Raw genomic sequence first — 10,490 nt, 5'->3', positions numbered from 1 at the left:
GAGGAGGGTGTAAACGCTGCTTTACATGAGTTGGCAAGAAGCAAGAAAGTGGTTGGTGAGGGTGACAGTGGAGTGTCCTCTTTTGAGGCCAGGGGGCTGGGAGGGGTCACTCAGAGATAAGCGAGCTATAAAGCCTGTTCTCCCCTGCACTGCAGCCACCTTCCCTTCCTGCACTTTCCCTCCCGCTCAGCGTCGCGCGGTCTCTGAAGTCTCCATATTGATTGATGAGGGCTGTCGGCCAGGAACTGATCGAGGCTTGTTAATTGCATTTGTCAAATGCAGGGAAATTGGGAATTAGTGAGACCAGAGAAGGGAGTTTGGAAAACAAATGGCTGTCTTGCCTGAGGAGATTCATTTTGCTGAAAAGTACCTCCAGAGCCCCTGGAGCCAGGAGCTGCCAGTGTGGAGCAGGACCTGCTCTACAGCCAGAGCATGCAGGAGCCACACTACAGCTCCCTCTGCGCCGCAGTCCGGAGAGGCCTAGACACAGCTGTCTTCCTCTCACTTAGGACAGTGCTTTGCAGACCTTTTACAAAATTAGAACTCTTTTTAAAATGAACTCTTAGGAGAAAATCCCAGCCCCTGAACAAAATCAAGTCAGATTGAAGTGGAGTTGAAGGGTCCAGTGCCTCGGCCGTTGAGCTTTCCCCTCCAGCCACTTCTCACACCCTGCTCCCCCCACGCACACATACTCCCTGGAACTTCTTGGTACCCTAGTAAAAGTGAAAGTGGCTCAGTCACGTCTGACTCTGCGACTCCATGGATTGTCCATGGAATTCTCCAGGCCAGAATACTGGAGTGGATAGCCTTTCCCTTCTCCAGGGGATCTTCCCAGCTCAGGGATCGAACCTGGTCTCCCGCATTTCAGGCAGATTCTTCACCAGCTGAGCCACAAGGGAAGCCCCTTGGTAACCTAAGGAGCATAATTTGAAAATAACTGCCCTGGGAAGTAACCTGGAAGGTGAAAAGAGTTGAAGATTGGAAATCCACCCTGACCCCAGAGAGCAATGACTCCCTGGGCTCTTAGCCCATGAAAGAAAATTGAGTCTGGAGAGAAGAGAGTCTTGAGGTGGGGCTGCCCTTGTCCTGTTGCTATTCCACACCTGACCAGTGGTCTCTGTTCAATTTAACACATATTCTGCACTGCCAGAGTCCTTCTGTTGAGGCAAGAAACATATCCTAGAGTCCTGTATTCTAGCATATCCTTGTTTCTGCCTTCCTGGATTTTGGATAGAAAAGACTGGCTTCATGGAAGAGATCAATTTGTGGTAGGTTTTCTGGAAAGAGCAGAGCAGAGGTAGAGCAAAGCTGCAAGTCTCTAGACCCAGTGACACCCATTCTATGATGGCAGTTTCTTGCTGCTATGACTGGTAGGGAGCTGGCTTTGCAGTGGTCTGAGTCTCGGCTTGCATGGGGATGATGGATGCTGCACAGCATCGGAGAGATGCTGTTGAGTGGAGTGTACCAGTTCAGGGACTCCCATCAGATTCATTTCCCAGTGCAGTCCTCTTGACAAAGGATGATGGAAAAGAAATTGCCTTAAATAGGGGGAAGATTAATTTCTCTCGGCAGTTCCCAGGCGTCCAAGGGCCAGGGCTTTTTAAGTGATGTCTGACAATTTCTCCTCCTTCCACAGATAGCTCAGTAACACCAAAATCTGACTCCTCAGGGCAGGTGATGGGACTAATCTGATTAAATAGGGAGCAAAACACTCTTAGAGGCCCCACGCTTTCTCTTGCTGGCAGGGAATGCTGTGGGGTTGAAGACAGATGTGGCTTATAGCATCACCATACCAGGCAAGGGAGGGCTGCAGGGAGCAGCAGTGCCCTGTGGGGTGAGTAGAATGTTCAAGAGGGACGGTGAGAAGGTAAGCGAGGACATGGCAGGGAGGGAGGGAGGGCGTAGTTAAAGCAAATCAGGGACTGAAGCATAATAGTTACTGAGTGTTCCCTCTTTAGGCAAAACCAGAAGGTCAGTGTCTCTTGATATCCTCCTCAGCTAGCAAATGAGAAAACTGTCAAAGTCATTTGGGGAGTGGAAAGTTACATCCTTTGAGGGGAAATAAAACAACTGATTTATTCTGGTCCACGAGTTCTACATGGTCTGTCGGGAGAGGAGCACGAGGTGGGATGGAAGGGTCAGGTGAGAAAAGGGAGGGAATCTGGGGGGGCAATTCCCCCTAGAAGGAGCATGGTGGGGTCAGTGGCAGTTTACATGCATGTATCTAATTTGGTGAGTACAGTCAAGTATTTCATTCTTGTTGGTTTTAATTGTTTTGTTAAGAGCCCCTCCCGCCAGGGTTCTAACAGATTAGATGCTTGGAAACTGACCAGTAGCAGTGACCTCAAGACAGGATTAAGAGCTTAATGATTTAAAACATACGTATATTGCAACTAAGCATCTTTGCTGTTTTGGAGATTTTTTTTGTTTGTTTTTTAAATTCTACTTTCCCTTTAGGAAGTCAGATCATATTGGGAAAGCTTTAATTATAGTGGGCAAGATGAGAGAGCAAACCTTCATCAGAACTGCCCTGATCAGCAGCTGCTGGCACCTCCTGCCTGACCCAGGCCCCCCCCCACCCCCCAGTAGCCAACTGTCCACATCTCTGCAGCACACCCCAGGCCTAGCCTCAGAGCCAAGTTCTGGCTTCTCGGGGCTATGCCCCACTGAAGCATTTCAATAAAAACCATTTCTAAAATGTCCCATTCGCAGTTGTTAATGGGTCAGGCAGAAGAAATTCTACCCACGTCAGCTTCTTGGGTTTATTTAACCCAACTCATTTCTCCCTGAAGCTCTGCCTCTGAGTTAGGCGCCAAGCCTGACTTGGTGCTTAACCCTTTATAATCCAGACTTAGCTGTCATCAACCATGAAGATCCAAATTAGTTTATTTAAAAGGAAATAAGGCAATGTCGGTTCAACCTCTTCTGATGCCTCCGCTCCTCCCCCTCCTCCCCATCCTCTCAGGCTGCCCCTTCTTTCTGTTCTTCCTTTGCTTGATTTCATGTTTTCTCTCTGCTCCCACTGTATAAAAATTCCCTTCTTCTCAGAATTTAAATAAAAACGAATCCATCAATAAACCAAATGCTGCTGATGGACTTTAATATAACAAGAAAAGGTTATCGCTAGCTTCAGGGTACCCAAAAAGCTGGTATTACAGAGGGAAGCACAGATGGAATGTGAGAGAGGGAGCTAGAAAAAAACTAGACAAATGAGAGACAGAAACAGAAAAGCGACTCCTGGACAGCAAGAAGGAGATTGAGCAAAGAGGAGAGGGGGACAGGGACGTGGCAGAGAAGATGGATGGAGACATTGATGGGCAGCGCCGAACTTTGAATGGGGGGGGTCAGGGAGTGGGAAGGGAGCCTCCGAAGGACAGTGATAAAGAGAGTGGGCAGAGAAACGGGGAAGAAGCAAGCGGCGAGAAGCTAATGCACAGTGAAACATGTGCCCCTGGAGACAGATAATTTCTCAGCCATACATGATGAACGCGTGCCTCTGTGCGCTGCCCCTGTACTGTCACAGCCGCTTACATTCTGCAAGAATCTGTGTCTACACTGCTCGTGCAAGGTTGGCAAGAAGGTTGGCGCGCTCTCAGAACCACCTCCTCAAGCCAGCCAGGTAGATGGGAAAGGAGAAACCTCTCTCATGAGAAGCAGCAGCATAAATGAGGCAGGGTCACAGATTCAGTGCCTTTTTTTCCCCCAGTACCTTTTTAACATTTTATTTTTAGGCTCACAAAGAGGTCCTCTCTTCCCTCACCTTCCTACTCCCTGGCCACTCACCTCACAACATCCATGCCCACAGGTCAGGACAAAGGCTATTCAAATGGCGAGGAGGAAGAAAGAAACACAAGCTCCCAGGAAGACAGGAATAGCAGGCACTTCCAGTAAGAAGGAAATAAGCAGGTCCACATGGGAATTTGTGTAGCCCACAAGGGACCAAAATCAAAGGGGTATTTTTATACCTACTGCAGTTGCTTTCCCAGCCTCGCCTCAGCCACTGCTCTCCCAGGGACATCAGACATGCTTAGCCTTCCCATGCATAGAGTTCCACAGAACACATTGACCCTTTATTCATAGCAGCTCTTTTGGAATGGTGATGTGTGTTGTCTGATTAGAGGGAATCCACTGAGCACCAGGGTTCTGTGGGAGAGCTCATAATCACCTTGTTTCCCTTGAGTCTTGAGGCTGCCCTCCTAGCTTCCTCTTCAGAAAAGAAAGCAGTGGAGCATTTAAAACCAGAACAACAGGTTAAACACAGTCCCACTTCCCTCCCAAAGAGGGAAAAGTCATAGAAAGGTGGATCAGCCTTCAGTCAGTAGAACCCAACTGCGATCCTCAGCTACCTTGGCTACATCCAAGAGCATCTATGTAAGGTCTCATATTGTTTTATGGTATCTGTCTTCCTTTTCAGTTAAGCATTTACTCTACTATACATTTTGTTTATTCCCCTATGGCTGGCGTGGTGCAGGCTACTTAGTAGAGATAATATAATGTATTTTTAATGAATAAATGCATAAATGAAGAATTTCACTATGATACCTTAATGTCAGTGATTCTTACCCCTTCTTAGCACTGCTATTACTGCTAAGTCGCTTCAGTCGTGTCCGACTCTGTGTGACCCCATGGACGGCGGCCCACCAGGCTCCCCTGTCCCTGGGATTCTCCAGGCAAGAACAGTGGAGTGGGTAGCCAGTTCCTTCTCCAATGCATGAAAGTGAAAAGTGAAAGTGAAGTCGCTCAGTCATGTCCGACTCTTCGCGACCCCATGGACTGCAGCCCACCAGGCTCCTCCATCCATGGGATTTTCCAGGCAAGAGTATGGGAGTAGGGTTCCGTTGCCTTCTCCATAGTCTTAGCACTATGACTCCCTATATTATTATTGCTCCTCTGAAACATACTATGAAATGTTATTAATTTTTAAATGAATACAACTTAAAATTACTTGCTTTATGAATCTTTAAAAGATGTTATGCCACCCCCTGCTTGTAAATGACCACAACTGGTGCCATTAGTTCAGTTCAGTTGCTCAGTTGTGTCCGACTCTTTGCGACCCCATGGACTGCAGCACGCCAGGCTTCCCTGTCCTTCACCATCTCCTGGAGCTTGCTCAAACTCATGTCCATTGAGTCAGTGACACCATCCAACCATCTCTTGGATACCATAGAAAGCAGTTTTAAGAAGCATTCCGGTCCATCCCCACCTTGCCTGGCTCCTGTAGTCCTGATACCTTTCTCTTTAAACTGCAGGATTAGTTGCGCACAGAATACGATCAGCCCGTAAAGAATTGAGCTGCGGGTATAGCTCTGTACATTATCTCCCTTAGTGTATTTTGTTTTATTCTGCTTTTCTCTTCAATCCATGGACAGAGGCTTAGCCAGTATCCAAGCCTGGTTCCTGGGTATCAGGCACCTGAGTGACTTGCTCTTTATAAGGAAGAGTCCTGGTAAAATAGAGGAAGTTGTATCACCAAGCCCCATGCCCAAAAATGGAGACAAGTCACCTTTCTTTGGGTTTGGGTTTCCTTCAAAATCTAGCATTGTGCCACTTGTTTTTCTTCCACTGCTTAAACAGAATGCTTTGACATCCTAGGTGGTGTTTATTAACTTGTGCTTTGGAATCTTCTGAAGCGTTATAATGGAGTCCTAAAATAAATCACAGAATCCCAGAGTCCTTGAGACTGTAACCTTGTTTTGAGAAAGGGTTGAATCTAAATGTTGTTGTTCAGTCACTAAGTCGTTTCCAGCTCTTTGTGACCCCATGGACTGCTGCACGCCAGGCTTCCCTGTACATCACCAACTCCCGGAGCTTGCTTAAACTCATGTCCATTGAGTCGGTGATGTCATCCAACCATCTGATCCTCTGTCATCCCCTTCTCCTTATGCCCCCAATCTTTCCCAGCATCAGGGTCTTTTCCAGTGAGTCAGCTCTTCGCATTAGGTGGTCAAAGTATTGAAGCTCCAGCTTCAGCATCAGTCCTTCCAATGAATATTCAGGGTTGATTTCCTTTAAGATTGACTGGTTTGATCTCCTTGCTAAAGCAAAAAAAAAAAAAAATTATCTATTTTTAAAAATTTTGAAATGCTTGAAAACTTCAGAAAAGTTGAAAGAATAGTACAATGAATACCCACTTATCCTTCACATATGTTCACTAATGTTATTCTGCCATGTTTGCTTTATGTGTATTTATCCATTTACTTATTATTTTCCATTTACTTATTTACTGAATCATTTGAAAGTACAGAGATCATGTTACAGAGATTATGATATTTTACCCCTAAATATGTCTCCTAAGAGTTAAGATATTCCCTTACAAAACTACAATACTGTTATCACACTAAGAAATTTAAATGATCATATTATCTAATATCCTGTCTGTATTCAAATTCACCAACTGTCCCAGTAATGTCCATTATACCTTTTTTTTTCTCCTGATCCAGAATTTAATCAAGGCTCACACATCACATTTAATTGTCATGTCTTTTCAGTTGCCTTTAATTTGGAATAGGTCATCATATTTGTGTGTGTCTCTTATGACATTTATACTTTGAAGAGCACAGACCATCATATGTCTTGTGCAATCTGGATTTGTCTGATTCTTTCCTCATGATTAGATTCAGGTGAAACATGGTTAGCAAGAATATTGCCTAGGTGACACTGTATACTTCCCACTGCACTGCTGCTGAAGGGACATGATGTTAGCTTGTTCTATTACTGATGATGCTGAAGTGCGCCTGCTAGGGTTCTTCTTTATAAAGGTACACTTGCCCTTTGTAGTTAACTATGAGTAAATGAATAGTAAGTAGAATGATTATTTGACATCATGGGAATATCCTATTCTCCCACAGTCTTGAACCCACTGGTTTTAGCACCCACTGATGATCCTTCCTGAATCACTTTTTGCATTGGCGGTTGCAAATGTTGGTTTTTCACATTCTGTCCTTCTATCTATATTAGCTGACATTGATCTTTTTTTCCTCTTCCTCCTTTTACTTTGCATTTATCAATCTTTAATTTGTTATGTTATTGAATTTTAATTTTTTTGTATTTTTTCTTTTTTTGTTTTTACATATTGTATGTGAAGAACTGACTCATTAGAAAAGACCCTGATGCGGGGAAAGATTGAAGGCAGGAGAAGGGGACAACAGGGAATAAGATGGTTGGATAGCATCACCAACTCAATGGACATGAGTCTGAGCAAGCTCCGGGAGATGGTGAAGGACAGGAAAGCCTGGTGTGCTGCAGTCCATGGGGTTGCAAAGAGTAGGACATGACAGAGCAGCTGAACTGACTGAAAGGAAGACATCTCAGCTGTTTATACTGTTTATTTTGCATTTAACAATTCACCAAATCTATAACTTTTTCCCTTGAAAACCTAATTGACTCTCACTCCTGCTACAACATAACTCCTTTCTTCACTCTTCCTTGAGTACTATGTCCTTCTGCCTGTCTTCCTTCTCTTTTCCTTTGCATTATCTTCCACCTTTCTGTAACCTCTCATTTCTCCAACACTCTCAGACTCTTCCTTCTCCAGGGTCTCTGAGGACACAGTCCCAGCTGACTCTGGGATTTCCTTCTACTTCTGTTCTAAAATGCTCTTGGTGTGCTAATGACTGACTGTCAGAAACAGCTTCCTGGCCTCGTGCCAGGAGAAGCTAGATTTCACTGTATGGAGGGGCCCCTTTGGGATCTCACTAAACAGAAACAGCTTAAAATACTAAAGCGATCTGCTTGATTCAAAGTTAAATAAGTAGCTTTTCCTCAATCGACAAGTCATCTGTGAAGTTTAACATTTGAAATCTCAAATGCTTTAGAATTTTAAATTGTAATTAGATGAAAACGGTGCATTTTCTCCCTATTCTCATTACATAAGAGCACAAAAATGGTTTACTCGAACTTTCTACCAAAGATTCCCCTGTGACCATAGGGGGTAAAAAAAGAAAGAAAGAAAGTTAAAAAGAAATGATTGGACTTCCTTGGCGGTCCAGTGGTTAAGACTCTGCTTCTACTGCAGGAGGCAAGGTTCAATCCCTGGTCAGGGAATGAAGATCCCGCATGCTGTATGGTGTGGGCAAAAAAGAGAAAATGGCTTTTCCATCTTAACTCTGATCTTTGTAGAAATACACTCATAATTAAAGATATATTCCCAAGGGATGTTGTATGGGGGTTATGAACATTCTATTGATAATCAGAGGGAAGACAGATTTCTCTTTCGTGGCTTCAGAACGAGAGCAAAAGAGGATAACATAGCAAGGTAGAGTGGATTGAAATTTAGTCAGAGACTAATGAATGACTCCAAGGCCCCAGAGTCAGAAGACCTGGAATCAAGTTCTGACTCCACTGTTTAATGAGCTGAGTAACCCTGAGGTATATAACATCTTCCCTCTCTAAGTCTTAGTTTTCTCATTAGTAAAAGGGGCAGTATATTAGTACTTATCTCATAGACTGGATTAAATGAAGTAGAGTGTCTAGCACCTAGTAAACCCTCAATGTTGACTATAATAATTGTTGTTAACAATTCTGTTTTCTCTTTATCCTAATATTTTTGAAAATGATCACCTGTACAACTTGAGGATATGAGATGTTCTAGTATCTTCCTATCAAATGTTTTCCCAGTGATTTACTGGCTGGCAGGAAATAATTAATGGAAAACATGGGAAAGGAAACACAGAAAGTCTATAACCCTTAAGAATATAAGCAAATGCAACCTCATTTTCATATAATAGGCACAATTGTTGCCTGGGTTGCTGTATAAGCCAGAGTGCTGCTAGGGTGGGAAAAAAAACCAGTTGGAGGCAATAGGCCTTTCTGCTGAGAAGCAAATCGTATCAAGAACATCCTGGACTTTGAGAACCAACAGTGAATGGAGGAGGCATTTCAGCACTGGGAGGCTGAACAAGACAGCTGACTTGGGGGTCCAGGACAGTCATCTAAGCTATGAGACCTTGTAATAACCTCTCTCTGAGCCTCTGTTTCCTGTAACATGGGGATATGCCAATAACCTGCCTGTTCACTGCTGATACAGTCATGTTATCTAATTTCATATATTTCATCTCCCATATTCAGTTTTCCCCAATTATCCCGATAGTGTCCATTATAGTTTTCTTTTTCCTGACCCAGATTCAATCAAGGATCACATTTTGCATTTTGTTGTTGTTCAGTCACTAAGTCCTGTGTGACTCTTTGCAACCCCATGGACTGCAGCACACCAGGCAGGCTTCCCTGTCCTTCGCTATCTCCTGGATATGTCTCTTTATTGTCCTTTAATTTAGAACAGTCCCTTCACCTTTGTATGTGACTTCATTACACTGATATTTTAGAAGCGTTCAGGCCATTTGTCTTGTGGAATGTTGTGAGGATAAAATCAGATAACAATATTTTTCAAACCTGTACTGTTGAGCCAGTGAGGCATAACCGTTAAGAACTTGGGCTATGGAGCTAGATTTTCTGAATTCATGTTCCAGGTCTATCTCCTACTAGCTGTATAGCCTTAGTCAAATTATTATACCTCTCAGTGCCTTAGTCTCATCCACTGATATAAAATGAGGATAATGAGTACCTCCCCATAACTGTGGAGATTAAATAAGTAAACACATGTAAAGTGTTCATAACAATCCCTGCACAGTAAGTGCTCATTGAACTGTTCCTAAAGAAGGCAAATTCTTGTTGTGGGACCTGAGTTTCAAGATCTGTGTTTAGCTAGGAAAAAAATTCACTCAATTATAAATGATTTTTTTTCGGTGCTTACTAAATGTCTATAATTATACCAGCTGCTGCAGTTAAAAAAAAAATTTTTTTTTTAATCTCCTGAATGGAAAAAAGTTTAAGAGATGATCCTCAGTTTCCTAGTGTGAAATTACTAAAATATGGGAAACAATCAAGGTAGGGTTAAGTGCTGCTAACCTAAGTAAACATGAAGATCATGCTGATAGAAGAGAGAAGGAAGTGGTCTATGTTGATTCAAACAACTGAAGAATGGATAAATAAAGACTAGTCTTGTTGCAGGGGGGAAGCCAGTTCTGACTCTATGTTGGAAACTATTTCCTTGACTTGCTTTTATTATTATAATACTCAATGGTTTGTCTGGAGAATCCTGCCCCTCTGCCTGACTGTAAACTAAAGCCTTTGTTCAGCTCAGGGAGAGATAGTTTGTCCCTGCCCACCTGTGAATAGAAGAGATTAACTCACCCCTTCTGAAGGCTGGACATTCCCTTGGAGATGTTTTGCAAGACTGAAGACGCCTTCACTTTACTTCCCCACTGCATCTCCCTTTCTATTCTGTCTTTTGACTTTAGTGCCTCATTGCTTCTCTCTGATGTATAAAACAACCTGGCATCCAGCCCCCAATAAGATGGTTATCTTGAGGCGCTAGCCTACCATCAGTTCTGAATATTCATTGGAAAGACTGATGATGAAGCTGAAGCTCCAATACTTTGGCCACCTGATGCAAAGAACTGACTCACTGGAAAAAACCCTGACCCTGGGAAAGA

The sequence above is a fragment of the Bubalus bubalis genome, chromosome 11 (assembly GCF_019923935.1).
Source record: "Bubalus bubalis isolate 160015118507 breed Murrah chromosome 11, NDDB_SH_1, whole genome shotgun sequence".
Classification (NCBI taxonomy): domain Eukaryota; kingdom Metazoa; phylum Chordata; class Mammalia; order Artiodactyla; family Bovidae; genus Bubalus; species Bubalus bubalis.
This window is presented reverse-complemented; position numbering follows the sequence as displayed.